Source organism: Amblyomma mixtum, chromosome 1, assembly GCF_055824585.1.
Source record: "Amblyomma mixtum isolate Tamu chromosome 1, ASM5582458v1, whole genome shotgun sequence".
In the NCBI taxonomy this organism is placed as follows: Eukaryota; Metazoa; Arthropoda; class Arachnida; order Ixodida; family Ixodidae; genus Amblyomma; species Amblyomma mixtum.
This window is the reverse complement of record NC_143012.1, coordinates 208,310,505-208,328,036: the sequence shown is the minus strand read 5'-3', so window position 1 is coordinate 208,328,036 and position 17,532 is coordinate 208,310,505.

Genomic DNA, 17,532 nt, shown 5'->3' with positions numbered 1-17,532 from the left:
AGGTTGTTTGTCGTGACCTGCAAATAACCTGGACAGCAATAGCTGGTTCTTACTTCTTCTGAAGTGAAAAGTTAATTGGAAGACGACTCCAAAGATGGCAATGCTTGTATATTTATCTGTTAATTTTTTCACAACGTTTATGCACAAAAACTACAAAGAGTTTTTATTGGCTTGTATATTAGGCTTGCCGGCCAGCTTTACCGTTGATGGATGTAAACTGTACAGACCCCTCCAGCTAGACCAATAACCTCCCACGCATCACCAAGGGCACAAAAATGCAGGTATTGATCATACATTCAATCTAACTATCCAGACCAAAACAGCCGCGTGCAAGGTACCGTATAACACAGTAGTAACAGGTCGGCTAACAGGTCGTTGTACCCCTTGCTGTGCCAGTGGGGCTGAGCAACTTCGTTAGAATAATTACTATAGTTGATCGAGCCGCAGAAAGCTGCAGATAGTAGCACTTGCTTTATCCATACAGCACGAAAGCAGATTTCGTTCACCAACTGCCGGAATACAGACCTTGCATCTGCATAAGCCAGTGCAGGATTCCCTTCGGTGGCTTATCGCAATCGTCACAATCAAGCAAGAATCATCAATGACTCAAAAAAGAGACATCTCGAATGATAACAAGGGCTCCGTGAGTGCGGCAGCCGCCAAAATCCTGGAAGGTTGCGATATAAAAAGGATTGCGGAGATTATACGGGTTCCTGTATACTCTGGAAACTCGGACAATGATTAGGCAGATAGGCTGGCTCGAGGCCTAACCAACTGCGCTGACTACAACAACCCCCCCCCCCCCCCCCCCCAAAAAAAAAAAAATACACCGAAATCTCCAACGCGTTTAAAAAGATAACCAAGGGCTACAAGGAAGAAAGGAGAGCCCTTCTTGTTTTAAATTTTAACGCAAGGTTCTCCTACCGTGACATTTTCCTTTTACAGTTAGCAGGAACACAAGTCTAAAAGAAAGAGGCCAACGACCCAGGCGTAGGCACCATGAACGATAGAAATCAGAGACCAGCGTCTGTGATGCCATCTAGATCCGTGTGCGTGTGGCGTCCATATCTCGTTTCTTTGTTCTTGTGTTGTCAGCGCGACAGCGCGTCTCGCCAATTTACAACCCCCAACGATAACGCCACTAACGCGCCCAACTGTCTCCTTTAAGTGAGCAGTTACTTTTCTTCACTCACCAGCGGAGTGTAGGCAGACCCCGCTTTTCCAGAAAACTTGGCGGCAAATGTTGCGACACAGCCACACAACTCGCCCCTGTGAAAAACGCTCACAGTGGGGCAGCTTGACGGCAAGTAAAGATAAGAATAAGTAGTTTTTATTTTGACGAAAGCATTTCGTTCCCTGCCGCCGCTTGTGGCAGGCTTGCAGCGCGCTGCACTTGTCAGGACGATGGCTCCCCTCCGTACGGCCTTGGCTGAAAGAAAAAAAAAAAGAGGAAATATAAATGAGAGGCTCAGCTTTGTTTCGAATAAATGTGGAAACCCACAGGCCAGCTTTCAGGTCACGGTCAAAGATCTGCAAAAGTGACCTCACGTGTAATGCGTGTCGGCGCCACTTACACAAGTACACTTTTATTTCTATGTTTATTTATTTTTTAGACAGTGGGAAAAGCCGTGGTGCGGCTTGCTCCTGTGGAGGGTCACAGAAATGCAGCCAGCACCTCTTTTTTCCAACTGCCCCATACGCACCAAATATTGCCTAAAGCTACAACTCACGCTATCATCTGTTAAAGAGCGACAGCTATTTTACGCTCCCATAAATTGGTCTACGAGCTGTTCGCGTATATTAACAGCATGTTATTGCATTCTGAGGTCTGTCCAAAAAGATAATTTTTTCAACCCCAGTGCCACTGCCACTTGTGTGACACTGTTAGTGTGGTGTACTCGTGTGGTGTAACGTTAAGAAAACAGAAGCAGGCAAAGTGGGTGAGGGAACAAACGTGCGTTAATGACATCCTGGCCCAAATCAAGAAGAAGAAATGGGCTTGGGCAGGGCATGCAATGCGAAGGCAAGGAAACCGCTGGTCCCTAAGTGTAACGGAGTGGATTCTAAGGGAAGTCGAGCGTAGCAGGGGGCAGCAGAAACTTAGGTGGGCGGATGAGATTAAGAAGTTCGCGGGGATACGGTAGCCACAGCTGGCAAAGGACCGGGTTAATTGGAGAGAGACATGTGAGAGGCATTGGGCGTAGTCAGGCTGATGATGATGATGCTACATTTGTCACTCAAACACTGCCATTCTTTCTCACGCGAGGAGAAAAGGAAGTTTGGGCACCTCCTATAACACTGCATTAAAATAGAATGAGGCGGAGATGCGAGTCGCTCCGCTGGGATCGCAGAGGCGCAGGGTGCCTCGCACCTGTTCTGCCTGGCACCGCATGCGTGTGGCGTTACCGGATCGAACAGTGCGAAGAAGTGCGCTGCTGGATTCTGGACGCGCGCTGCGTTCAAAACGTCGACAGTTCACTCAACGACTATGGCGTCCAGCTGCTGATTCCAAGGCCGCGATCCCATTCGCGGCGGTCGCACTTCGCAGAAGGTTAAATACAAAACGCGCCCGTCGTCTGCACGATGTCAGCGCCTGTTAAAAAGCCTAAGTTGGTCTAAATTAGTCTCAACTGTTCATTACAGCATCTCTCATAGTCCATGTGAAGTTTCTGGATGTTTATCACCAAGTCACATTACAAACATAAAGGAGTAAGAAGAGAGCAAGCTCTCTTCTAGCGCATTTTCTTTTCTAAGAGGTAGAACAATAGAGAACAGCTCGCTACCTTTTTACTGCCACACAGGCATATTCGTTTATAGAGGGTACCACCACGCTGTGGTCAACACACTTGTGCAGTACAGGTCAACACACGTCATAATGCAGCTGTCCTCTGCACTCTATGCACAAATACGCCTATATGGGAATAAAACAGGAGCAATGTCCTCTAGAACACTCCCTTTTAGGGAAAGAAGTGCGCTAAAGGACAGTTTACTTCCTTTTTACTGCTTTCTGTTCAGAGTGTGCGGTGGCCTCGCTTGTGTAAATGTATACGGCTGACAGTCTTCGAACGTCCATGCAGAAAATTGGCGTACCGACACCTCCGCGCACTGCGCTCAAAGAAGCGCGAGGAATCGTCGGGAACACAAACACAATACGCGCACAGTCGAAGACAAAAGTCTCTGGACCACGTGCTCCGTAAACGAGCTCGACAGCTATGTTGTTAGCCGCTGGCTGGCGACCACACTTGTGAAGGTGAAATTCTGACTTTCGCTTCCACAGGTGTGTTTCGAGCCGGTGGCTAATTACGAACTACTTTAAACACGAATATGTTTATTTCGGGGTAAAAAGGACGGTAGCTCTCCGCTAGCGCATTTCCTTCTATAAAAGGGTAAGCGCTAGACGACAGCTTTTCTCGCTTTTTACTTTTTTCTGTGTAGAGTGCACCGGCTTCGTTCACAGAGCCCACGGTATACTTTTGTCCCCGACTGTGAATACTAAAGCAACCTTGCGAGGTTAAAGCACCTTATAGGTTTGAAACAAAACTTTTCGAATGGAAGTTGCTTCGAATAACCTTGGCAAACGGACGCGTCAAACGCTGAAGGTAGCGTGTCGCGGCTAAGAGACACGGTGACTAAACGTGCTCTGAAGGCTAGAACAACCCACAGCGACCAAAGCAGCGCACGCGCTAGGCGTCCCGCTACGTGATGACAGGCGACGTCGGTGGACGATGTGTTAATAGATAAAGGCTTAAGGAAAAAACGTCCGAGCCACGTGCATGTTCTACGGCCCGGGCCTTCTACTCGTCATCGCAGGTGTGGTACGATGTACTTTAAGTCGAGCCGCAGCGTGGGAGCGGCCGCTTTGAGTTGCGGTAGTCAGCTCGGTAAGGACAGATAGGTCCTCAGTCGACGAAACCGACCCGTCGGCGCATGCAAATCCCGCGTTTAGGCAGACCCCACATGAAAAACCGAGTTCCTACGCGTCAGTTGCGCGAACAATTCTTGGGAAACCGTGGCGAACGGAACTCTTTCTTATCTCACTTGCATACCTGACTTAATCTTTTTTCTTTCTCTCTCACTTATTCCGGCGTCTCAAGCGGCGCCTGTGCAAACGTCACGTTATAAGGACAGTTATACTGCATCAACGGCACACAAAGGGAAGAACTATTTACAATCTTGCAACTGGTATGCTGAGTTTCTGGAAGCATGTTCTGTTCCCCGAAGCTGTTTGCAAAGGATGAAGTCTGGTGGCGGTGTCGAGAAGCGCGTGTATTATCAAATTAGCCCCACAAAAACGAAGGACAGTAAAGAATATACGTCACAGGCGATGAACGGACAACGGTTAGTCTATTAGAAAACACGATAAGTGCAGGGCAACGCTCGAAAACAAGTTTGAACAACGAAACACAACGTCATCAGTTACTTTAAAATGGCAGGCACTTGTGCAGATACGCTAGCTCTCTTGCTTGTAAAGCTACAGAAGGTTTGACCACGTATGTGTTCATGATCTTGGCGATGCGATACTCCTCAAAAATTTCGCATCAGATCCGGTTACTTTGACAGTACGCGATCGTGGTGTTATTTGAGGCCGGCATACATACGCGATTATCGCGTTTCTTGCACTCGGCAATGCAGCGCAAGATATTTCTTTTTTTTTTTGTCTAGCGAATTTTGGTGCTCTTTTAGGCCCACATTTATGCACCTTCCCGTCTGTCCGTAATAAGTCTATCAACAGGGCAAAGGCACTTTGTACAAAACTCCCTTCTTGCAAACAGTGCATTCGGTGCCATGATTGACAGTGAAACTTCGTTCATCTTTTTGGGAAGAAGGTTTATCTTACCTCTTTTTTTACTGCCCCGAATACTCTACCAGTCCTGTGCTTAGTGACGAGACTCACTGGCACGCTGTGTCTCGCTGCTATCCTTATGAGCCGATTTTATAAGCCGTGCATGTACAGGATACATACAACCTTCTTTCGTGGCTAGTCCGTAAGCTCATGAATCTAAAGATTAGCTTCTAGGTTTAACCAAACGGCACTCTGCCAACCTTGCGCGATCCGTTTTCGACCAGCTTCTGGAAGTCTGGATACTTATCCCATAAATCATTCTTATTGCATTGCATCCTTCTTATCAACGTCACTTGTCAGTTCAACGTCCGTGTCGTCTATTCTTCACTGTACATCGTTTCTGTCGCGCTAAATCTGCAAGAAGTACGTTAACTAGCCCAATACGCCGTACTGTTGCATTGCATAGCGACTGAGTCCTGACAAAGTACCCCACTTATATAATGGTTGGTTTATGGTTGGTTTATGGGGTTTAACGTCCCAAAGCGACTAAGGCTATGAGAGACGCCGTAGTGGAGGGCTCCGGAAATTTGGACCACCTGGGGTTCTTTAACGTGCACTGACATAGCACAGTACACGGGCCTCTAGAATTTCTCCTCCAAAGAAATTTTAGCCGCCGCGGCCGGGATCGAACCCGCGTCTTTCGGGACAGCAGCCGAGCACCATGACCGCTGAGCCACCGCGGCGGCCCCACTTATATAATGTTAAAACGCTCGTGTTTATTTCAGCGGACAAGGAAATATTGAAGGGACATCTGGACACACTCAGTCTGATCACGCGGTAAATCCATACATTTAATAATATCTATTTTGCTTGCGCAGGAACAACCAGAAGAGCCGTGTATTATGTCACTTCTGTGAAAATGAAGGCAACAAGAGATGACAACAAGATGGCGCTTGAAATATGACATCAGTGGTACAGCAACATAAGGAAAGGAAAATAGTTTGCTTGGTAAATAAATAACCTCCAAGAGAGTCTAAGGGAAGTTTCCTGTTCAGATATCACACAAAAGTAAAAATAACACGATAAATTATAGTAATTATCAACAGATTCACTAGGTTAACGTTTGCGATTGAAGAATGAGATGGGTCCGGAAAAGAGTACACTATGTATAGTAGCGCTGATTATATAGCTCGACACGCTCAGTTCGAAGTACTACAAGTAGATCCCAACACACACATACCGAAGATCTTTCTACATGATTCGCCACTGAATGGCCACACCTTCTATCTGTTTCTAATTCCGTGCGTCATCCATGAGAAAAACTGCCTTGGCAATCGGCATGTATACGTACTGTCAGCGTTAGGCATCTAGCTTGCACTGAATGTCCTTGTTTTCTTAAAATTTTTAATAAATTTTCCTGCGTCGTCCCAGTAAAGAAAGTGCATTGCATCGCAGCCACGTGTGCTGCGCCTCTTGGAGCGCACCGGAGTGCACTGCTTCTGTGATTTGAATTCTTGGTCGTAACGTTGACTGATCTTGTCTTTCTCATTGCGTCGTTGCACTCGGAACGTGCTCAGACTCTGCATTAAACGGGCAACTAGGGTTTGCCGTTTCTACGGTGAAGGACTGCGTCTTTCTGCATATCAGCAACGAATGAAACGCGAACAAGAAAACTAAAATTGCAGCACAAATACACCAGCATATTGGTTCCTGGAGAGAAAATATAAGCAAGGTTGATTTAACACTTCTGAAGAAGATTCTTCGCGCCTACAAAGTTGAAATAACTTGAACTAGTATTGAGGTTCCCTTGACTAAGACGTTATTATTTTGCTGTTCGTGGCTCAGTTGTCTTTTTCGTGTTTCGTTTCTTGCTGATAGTACGTCCGTCGCAAACAAACCTATAGCGCGGTTTTATCCTTATTGAAGACGGACGCTCTAGAGTGTCGAATATACTTTTACCGTAGCCGTTTCGAGCGCACTCCTGTATATTACAATTTCTGCATTTTGTGTGTTTCTGCATTGAACTGTGTGTGCTCTACCATGCTACAATTTCCTAGTGAAAAAAAAAAACGACAGAAATTTGCTCAAAATTCTAGAAAATGTTTTATCGTTTTGTGGTAACAACATATTTGTCTCTAGTATTGCAGAATTCTTCTGTAATCCTGCGTGTTTTTCTGTGCGCCGTTTTTAGATGGTTCTGTAATCCTGAAGCATCTTTTTGTACCTGTTTCGCAATGACAAGGGAGAGCACGATGTTACAGAACTCTCTCGTTAGCTACAAAAATTCCTGTTACCACAAAGTTCATTGTCAAACATACTACCAAAACCCTCTTGTGACGACAGAAAAGTTTCTCTTGTTTTTAGGCCAGGTTCTGTATTTTATGTGCGTTATGCCTCTTCTTTTAGGTTTGGGACCTTTTACTTTGTTCTGTGCGTATTATTTGTGTGTGTGTGTGTGTGTTTTGAGTGTCCTCGCATAGAGTTTTATTTCTCTTTCCTCGTTGTTTCTTTTTCCTCTCTGTTCCGTTTTCTTTTTCTTGTGTTCGTCTTCATGTAGTCAAGCCAAAAAAAAGCGCTCACAAAAATTTCGTTCTTCAATCATGAACGATTTCGAAGTTCTAAGACAAGCGGCACTAAAAGCAGACACTTGTATGCATGTAAACAAATTAAAGTCTTAATCTGTTTGGCATAGCACCTGTCTGACAACGTCAGCGCAAAATTTATGTGTGTTACCAACGTCTATACGCGCGTCAGTAGGGCCTCTGAGCACCAGCTGCTTCGTTAAAATAATTCTTCCTGCCACTCAGAAGCATTTGAATTTAAAACATCTTGATGGCATATGCATTACTAAAAGTAAATTAGATTCATATAATCTCTGTCATTACTCCTTTAACATCACATTTAAGCTAACTTTAGTTAACTTGAAGCTAATTTGCGCTGTACTATTGTTTTATAATACAACAAGCGTGCCCCTACACATGACCAACCTTGAGTTTGGCGCATCATAGCCTCAGTTGCTTTTCCGCCATTAAAATCAATGTAACTAACTAACTAACCTACACATGATTAAAACGTGCTGCTTCATTTTAGGGCACATAAACTTCAAACTTCTTGTTTCGGAAGCCACAAACATACAAAAAAAATCGATTTATGTCACGCAAGTTTGAATCGAAGCTATAACCTGTGAAGTTGCTTTTTCCTTCAAGCACCACACAGCGAATCAAATTCATGCATTTTTTCTTTTCGTACCATTGATGTCTGTCCCTTCAAGGTACTCAAGGTCAAGTGTCATGGGGCATGTGCGCCCCGAAGGCGAAGCTTGAATGCGGTCAAGAACCTAGTGCCAGCGACATCAGTTAGCGGCAGTCATGGCAGCAGCAGAACTGAAGTGCCACGATGACAGGATTGGACAAAGCGTATAATAAATTATTTTTTTGCCATACGCTTGTGGTCTACAACCTCACACATTATACAAGTTACTCTAATTTTAAAACCGGCTAATCACGCGCACTGCCTGGGAAAGAACAACGCTTTTCTTATCATATATGTTCTTTTTTATTTTCCTAGCGCCCTCTCAGCCCTCTCATAGCAGCGGCGCAGTTATCCCGCTAGCTGCCGGCCTTGGCCGGCCTGTGTATGTATCGTCATCTCGCAACTTCTTTGCTCGCCTTTTATCAGCTTCGGTTTCCTGCGCTTGCTTACTTTTCTCCTCGTGCTACATTCCCGTCGACTAAGACTGCGCGCTTTTTAAGGTGAAAGCGGTCAATGCCTCATCGTTGTCGACAGAAGGTTGTCAGCAGAAGGCTGTCAGCAGAGGTGTCACGCTTTTCTAGTCAGACCAAAAAAAAAATCTTTGTGCACGATGGGATTCGAACCACCATCCTTCCGTTCCGCACACGAGCGTGCTAATGGCTACGCTTCCTTCTTTTTTCTTTATTGCTTGGCTTTGACACATAACATTCAACAAAACAAACAATCAACACAACAAACAATCAACAAAACACACTAAACGCTATGTACCGTCTTTGTCAAAAGTAACCAGGCTTCATGGTTTGCTTCCAGCTTGTATTGTGGAGCCCTTGCGACTTTCCTAAAGATCGAAAGGTGTTAGAAGGTAAGAAGACCCCCAGTTCTTACCTTTAACGACCATTTCAGCTTCAGGGAAGCTGTAAGGGCTCCACTGTACGAGCTAGAAGCAAACCATGCAGCCTGGTTATTTTTGACAAAGACTGTACATACACACGGCACTGCCGTGGTCAGCCAGCATGAATCCATGGCTTCGTCAGAATAAAATTCACGCAAATTTCGCAGCGGCTCTAGTCTCGAGAGCCACTCCGGAGACTCCGCAGCGGCTTTCTGGATGGCAAGAAACCAGTCCACGCTTTCCCGAAAGTAAGTTCGGGCAGGTCTTGCGTCTTTGTCTCAATGGTAGCATGCCATTCTTGAGCGTCATATACAGTTGAGGCCTATCAACATTATTATGTCAAACGGTACCCCATCCTCATTTTCTACAGGTAAGTAACGGATGCCATACGGGTCTAGCGGTAATTGCCAACGCATATGTCGCTCTCCTTGTCTAGGACGCTGGAGAGTGTTTGCAGAAGGGCGTCGAATCAGACGGATGCCTCCCAAACGCCCTCCAGTGTCTCCAGCCTTTAAGATTCACAAGCAATTGTGTCCTTAATTAACATCTTGACCACACATCGGGGACACAAGTATCAACACCGCCCTAAAGGCTTTCGCCTCACCGCACTTTAGGTGAACAAAGTGCCCCCCTGAATTTTTGCCTACCACCCGCAGTTCCTTTCGCAAGTTCTGGAGTTGCTGCCCTCAGAAAGGCGGCGTGGTTGGACATTAAGAGCACACTGATGTTCTGTAGGAAAGTGTCAAAATGGGAACTGCTCTGCTTGCATTGCATTGCGAGGGCAGGGCACTACATTCACTTTGGTACTGTGCTATTCCGTTGTCACTGGGTGCCTAAGGCAGCCAGAAAGACGTCTTAAACGCCTGCGTGGAGGGGGCTGGATGTGACTTTCGGCGATCATTTGGTAGTCTGTGTGAGAGAGCGTGTCCCTCTGTGAATTCTGTTCATTTCCTGGCACCTGCAGCAGATCTCAATGATTGTACGTTGCGTCGAGTGTACTGGGTGAAATAATGCATCATAATTATTCGTTTTAATGGTAAAGTAACGCCACGGTCAACGTGCACTTGGCAGCGCTTTGATGTCTAATATAAGATGCACAGGGCTTGCGTGCTTTAGTATTTCAATGGCTTCAAATGCACTCACACTTTATACCAAACAAGATGTTCGGGAACGCTTAGGAGAAATCCGTAGGCTCATCTGAATGCTTCCCTGAGAATTCACGCTGTTTACATGTTACTTAGAACTGGAAACTTCGACTGAAAAGTGTACACGGTGCGTTTTACAGCTACTTTGTTGTGATACTGCCCTTTTACACTGTCTTACTATCGTAGATCAGGTAAGGGTGTCTTGTATGTGCCGTGCCATGGTTTGCTCCGTTCGCAGAACCTCGATCCACAGATGCTTTTTCTATTTTTGCGTTAGGCACAGAGCAACGTTTAATGAGGTCAGTTGTTTCATTGAAACATCCCTGGCTAATCGATGGAGCAAGTGCTTGCTTGAATGTTCCCTGTGACTTAAAGCTCACTACTCGTATTCGTTCATTATGCCGTACCCTCTCTTACTTCCTGATTGTGTGAGCGCTTGAGTACGTATTTCATTTGGCATCAGTGGCTTTAGATCCTGTTAATGAAAATGTCTCCCTTCCATATGCTCTAAAAGGCAGGCCTAATTGCACTGGGAATGTGCAGAACTATATACAGCACTCTAATGCCACTTATGCTCCGCAGACAACTAGCATATCATGCCCTCCACGAGTAGGTTTTAAAGCTTGTCTCGTGGGCTAGCTGAGAAGCCTCGTGTTGCGTCACTGTTCTGAGTCCGAGTTTCGTAGTGGTTTTCGAGCATTTTTTTAATTTTAATAAAAACTTCACTATCCCATCTTTTCATGCGAGCGAAACTTCAACACAGCTATGTCTCAGCTCATTTCTCTCGGGTGCACGAAAAGAGCTCCCAAACAGGGAGTCAGTCACTCAGAACCGCACCTCTCGGGAATTAAGAGGAAAAACGGGGATGTTAACACCTTGAAATTCAACGCGACGCACGAGGCGATGACTAAAGCAGAGAGAGAGAGAAACAACATTATTAGACCAATCGATTTAGGATACGCAGGTCCCTGGGTTCCCGCACAACCCTACGGCACTACACGTTCTTGAGTTCATGTAGTTCCATGACGTGAACGGCCAGGTTATTGACGATCTTCTGTCAGACCGGGATACGTCGAGCGCAGTAGGGTCGCCCATTCCTTCTAGGTGGTCAGGGGCTGCAGGCTCCGCGGGGGAGGGTCCGCCGGGCATTCAAGGAGACTGTGGGTAAGGGTAACGTAAGGGGGGGGGGGGGGGGGGTGCGGTTGTTGGTAGCCAGGAATCGTGCCTTTCTTCGTCCTTGTCCCGTGTGTCGCGCTGAACGCCGAGGCGGTCGAGCATTTCTTTTACCCGCCAAACGACAAGTAAGTTGTCACCTAGTTTTTTGTTTAATTATGGCACCAATATTAACTGGTCCACTCATTTCGAAGGTGGTGCCCGCTCCGCACCGCAAGCCGCCATATTTGAAAGCTATGGGCTTTTATGGAAGCTACGCTACCACTGTACATGCACCTTGAGGTATAGTGTTTGTCAAAAGTAACCTGGCTGCACGTTTTTCTTCTCAGTCGTATATTAAAGCTATTATGCCAGCACTCAAGCTCTAAATCTCTGTATGGTAAGAAGAACCCCTGTTCCCACCTTCAAAGAACTTTTTGATCTTTAGGGAAGCCGTGAGGGCTCTACTATACGAATGAGACGCAAACTATGGAGCCTGGTTACTTTTGACAAAGACTGTACATGTGAAACTTACGTTCCCGAAGCTTACGGCGCAGTGGTATAGATAACTATTGTTTTCATACAAGCGTTCACTTTATTATCAAAATAAGTATACTTTATTTGTCGGAAAATGTGTTCGTTGGTGAAATCTTTCCTCGACAACATAGGCGCGTGAGAAGCAAAGCGGTTGTTTAGGTCTAGTTCGTCGACATAATGTCTTCTTTTGGGAACTGTGTTCTGGGGTAGCCAGAAAAAAAAAATCATCAGAAAAAAAATTTTTTTTCGATTTGCATAGTTAGGTCAAGTGCAAATTAGGTGCGTTAGAAGCTCGGTTTTCACTTCGTTTCCGGTGTTCAGATCCAGTGTTTAAGGATGGCAGTTGTTCGGAGAGCGAGAACTTGTTAATATCCATATATGAGGATATATGCACTACATGCATATATGCACTAACGTTGGCACGTTAAAAAAAAACACCTTTCTCTTTGTACACCTGCCTGTTTACGAGGTGGGCATAAGCGAACAAAATTATCCCGGTCCCGCAGCGAAAGCCAGCCGCCTAAAATGCCTCTAGTCTAAAAATGACTCTTAGGCTCCGTCCGCTGAGGCAGCTCCACAATATCTTTTTCCCCTAGCCCAAACATCCCGTAAACCTTTGATTTAGACTGTATCTGATGTTTCAGCGCATGACACACTTATCTAAAGATTCTTGTATGTATTTATATGAATGAAGAGTATGTATTGAGAAATAAATATTGGAGGGCACACTTAAGATCTGCCTTAAGGGTATGGCGCGATAGGGTAGTGGGTTAATTCCCATTTATGCATAAGGTCATTCACTACATTTACATTCATATGTCCCTGGGAGTACTCATAGACCTCCTGGCGCAGTGGTGCAGCGGTTAAGCGATGCTCCACTGCCCTGCGATGGCAGGTGCTCCCAGCGGTGGACCTTGTGCGGCCCAGGTTGCTCTTCCCAAGAGAGAGAGAGAGAAGGAAGGAAGGAAGGAAGGAAGGAAGGAAGGAAGGAAGGAAGGAAGGAAGGAAGGAAGGAAGGAAGGAAGGAAGGAAGGAAGGAAGGAAGGAAGGAAGGAAGGAAGGAAGGAAGGGAAAACTTTATTTACACTAATTCTTTTTCCTGCGGTTTGGGAGCATCTTCAGAGACGTCTTGGTTCTACCCCCAGGAGCCTTCTCTGTCGAAGTCGTCCGCCTCTAATCAGTGGTCGGTTGCCCTCAGTCCAGGGCTCCGCTGGCCACTGCCGCCCGTTGAGCTCGCTGTACCAGACCTCGTTGGTCTTCGCAGCGGTCGCTGGACAGCAGAGTCTCCCACTGCTCCGCACTCGGGTTTTGTATTTTGGGGACCACGTATATGTTTTCGCAGGCCCATGTGATGTGGTATAGTGTAGGTTTTTCGTCGCACCAGGGACATTTGTCCGTGTATACCGTAGGGTGCATTTTGTTTAGTATATGTAGGTTTGGGAAAGAGCCTGTTTGTAATTGTCTCCAAGTGACAGCTTCCTCTCTGCTGAGAGATTTGTGCGGTGGGGGATATCGCATTCTTCTGCCTCTATAGTTTTGTAGTATGGCCGAGTATTCGAGAGAGAGAGAGAAAAAAAACTTTATTTACAAAGGAATTTACAAAGGATTTTTCTTCCCAAGAGAAAAATCCTTCATTTAACAGCCACCTGCCATGGTAGGCAGTTTGCTCACTATCCGGTGGGTAGGTGGTGAGGACTCCGTAAGGTCACGTGACCTAGGTGACCCACCTGCCTCCTATAGGTTGATATCTGGGGACCACCTGCCAGGCACATGCTCGTGTTTTTTCGCTCGACTCCGGATTTTCTGGTGAACGGCGCCTTTAATGCTCTCGCTTTAAGATTGAAATAGAAATGCTGCCACACTGGCACGTTCCTCGTTGCTCATAATAAACAGAGCTGGAACGAATCTCCACTAGGATAATAACTGATTTATTTCAGTTGTGTTGCCCAGTTCTTGCGTTATACCTGCGTAACACGAAGTCATGTTCCCGCCCCAACGGTATCGAGTGACGAAGAGTCAAATGTTTCAAAATGTACGGAAAATTTTCTACATTTAACAGTTGTACTGCTACTCAATTCGCACCTTTATTTATATATTTTGTTGTATTTATGGCGGTGGTAGCAACGGCCTTCGAGAGTTTCTTTTTAAATCTTGAAGGAGCAATGAATGGGTGCCCTAAATGTCGAGGAAGTTAACTGGCGAACGTATGCGACTAGCTATCATAGTCAAATACTCGATTTGGGTCTTGGTTTTTCCCGGGTGGAAGTGTGATTGAGGTCTGTGCAAAAGCACTCTGCATTAAGCAGAAGCAAAGGAAAACTAAAACGCGGTTTAGCATTTCTAAGCGCGAAATATTGCGCGAAAGCGCAGTATTTTGCAGGTGGACACCACCGTCACGCAGCTCAAAGCGCGATTGAGGTGTCCACTGACCCAGGGAGCCAGGTATGTGTGTTTTCAACTTTTTCATCCTCAGTGCCAATTTACTCAATGTAGGCCGACGGCCTGTGCTCCAGTGCCACGTTTCTGCAGTAACGTTATCCACGCCAACGTATGCAGCGCACGTCTCTCTGTCACTACCGTCACATAGCTCAAAGCGCGAATATTAGCTTCACAGTATGTATTAGTTGGTGAAGAAGGCGATGTGCAATGCACAGCGCGAGAGTTTGTTGCAGTTTAACATGCGGGTGCGACGATAGCGTATTGCTCTCGCATAGCGGCCTGCGATGCCGATCTGTTCACGCCACCGGCAATATTTATGTACTTATTTATGACTTTCCCAAGGTCACCCTCAAGGCCAACGTTCACACAAACCGTTGAGCCGGTTTGACCGCGCGAAATAGTGCTTTCTCACCAAAATCCAAATGCTCTAGATAAAGATCGAACGGACGCTTTCCATCACCAGCGCTTCTCAAAACAAGTAAATTGTCGCTTTACAGGGAAACGTCCTTATCCGCCCGTTTGCCGCGGTGACGTCGGGGCGTCAGTGTTCGACGCCCCGCACCTTTTCCTCGTCTTTTGTCGCCGCGACGTCAGGCGCGCGCTTTGGACGCGCTGACGGACGTAGCGACGGATTAAGGACGTTTGTTACCCCACGGCGTCGGCCGTTCTTTGTCCGGGAAGAACGCATTTCTCCAGAAAAACTTGCGCCTTGAACGCTTCGCCGGTCATCACGACAGCGCGCGCGTCAGGCAGTCAGGAAAAACGCGTGTCCCTCCTAAGTGCGCACCTCCAAGGGACCGATGCTGTACGGCACATGAGCGGACTAACGATTTGTACGACTAAACTAACTAAACTAAAGGTATGCAAAGATGCTCTGCGTCGTTCGCATATGCGCTGCAGATTCCGGCAGCAAACGTATAGCGCTGTCACGTTTCCTGAGTACACGAAATATTAGCGAAGTAAAATAGGCCACACGTTAGCCTGTCCAGTAATAGTTTACTCACTTCCAACATTCGCGAAAAAAAAAACTAGAAAATTGTAAGATACTAGTTATGAAAATATTAATGGTTTGGTTTATGGGGGATTAACGTCCCAAAGCGACTCAGGCAATGAGGGACGCCATAGTGAAGGGCTCCGGAAATTTCGACAACCTGGGGTTCTTCAACGGACACTGACATCGCACAGTACACGGGCCTCTAAAATTTCGCCTCCATCGAAATTCGGCACGCTGGACCCAACCATGTCTCTTTTCCTCCTTCTTAGTTATTAATCCTTATGGGGCCTCTCTGCCCTACAATCCACCTTTGCCCGGCTGTCATTTGTGCCTTTTTTTTTTCTTGTAGTTAGTTTGTCGTAAATTTTCGCTTGGGCCTTGGCCTCTTTTCTTTTCAATTGGTTTTGCCTGCGATAACCTCTGGTTCGGTGCGGGCTTCCTTTCATATTTATTTTTTAGATTTTTTATATGTTCCTTGAAAGTTTTACAATAAAGGGCAGAGATTGCAGAGACTGATTTTTCCATAAGTAAGGTCCACAAGGAGAAAAACTGAGCTTTTCATATCAGAGGCCGCCGACGGCGATCTCATGCAGTCTCTCGTCCGTGCGACTATCAGAGAAAATCGCAGTGCTCGGTTTCGGCTGAGCGACGTATAGCATTGGCAACGCTGATCTGTTATGCAAGCGCTTCAGGTGATGATGAAGAACGGGGTGTTTTGCAGAGGCCTTAATGTCTTGCAGAGTCAATAAAATAAAACAAAAAATATCATTCGAAGTGGGTAATTGGGCCAAATGCGGATATGTGCGCTAGCATGACGCCAGTTGTCGGTTGGAGCTACGACCTACTAGGGGCTTCCAGGCTAGCACCAAATTACCATCGTTCCAACTTCTTCCGTATAGCTACTGCGCAAGCATCATTCGAATCACGTTCTCCTCCAAACCGCTGCTGCTTATTCGCATAGCTCGGTGCGCATGAGGTTGGTGCCTCCTAATTAGCGCCCCAGGTTCTCACGTGGTTAACACCGGCTACACCTTGTCAAGTAAGCCACCCGTTGGGCAGGTGACCAGTGGCGCAATGGCACAAGGCAGGTGCTATGGCAGGTGTTGCCGTGTGACTTGGGCTAGGTTGTGACTCAGGTTGCTCTTTGCGAGCAGCCTCTCACGATTGGATAGGCTGTCGCCTGACACAGTGAGCAGCTTGACACAAAACTGGCTTTTAGCTGCCGCGGTGGCTCCGTGGTAAGACGCCGGTTCGATCCCGGCCGCGGCGGTCGAATTTCGATGAAGGTGGAATTCTAGAGACCCGTGTACTGTGCCATGCCAGTGCACGTCACCTGCCAGTGCGATGCCAGTGCACCTTTACTATTAATCGTGAAAACGAGCTCAAAACAGCAATTAGCAGCGTTAGTAATAAATTACAAACGCTTTTGTACCAGCAATTTCGGTTTCGGTCGGCGCCAGCGCTGAAGTACACCTTGACGTCACGGTCGACCGACCAACCCGGACAGCGACCATACTAATGACGTTGGCGTCGCCGGAAAGCACTGGTTGTTCCTGTGAGCTACCGCTGGGTTTGGTGACGTCACAATAACTGGGGTGAGTGCACCTTGATGTCACTCAATGCGGGTGTAAATGCCGAGCGGCTCACTGAGTGACATTCAAAATCGTATTAAATTATGTTCCGCCTCGCCGCCGCGGTGGCTCAGTGGTTATGGTGCTCGGCTGCTGACCCGAAAGACGCGGGTTCGATCCCGGCCGCGGCGGTTGAATTTCTTTGGAGGAGAAATTCTAGAGGCCCGTGTACTGTGCGATGTCAGTGCACGTTAAAAAACCCCAGGTGGTCGAAATTTCCGGAGCCCTCCACTACGGCGTCTCTCATAGCCTCAGTCGCTTTGGGACGTTAAACCTCATAAACCATAAACCACAACCTTATGTTCCGCCTCAATTCTGTGACTCAAGCTTGCTATAAGGCATCTCGTTACGCCCACGAAACAAGCTATATCGTTTCTTTGCCTTTGAAATTTTGTGTCCGTACTCTTTTAACGGCGGTAACAACCGTCAGCGTGCTTTCGGAGAGAAACATGGCGCAGAGCGGAACACACACACAGGAGAGAGAGCACAAGCGTAGCAACAAGCGTATAATAGATTCCTCTTTCTAGACGTACGCCAACAAACCAAACAGAAAGCCTTTTGCATTGTAAGGGGTACTTCTTTTATAATGCAATTTTTAAAGTTTGGGGATACTCGTATGATCTCTGCAGTAAGCGCACGGTCCTCTTCGGACCATACTCCTAAGTCCGTACAAACTCGACCAACAGCAAATCCTTCTAGAGGCCCAT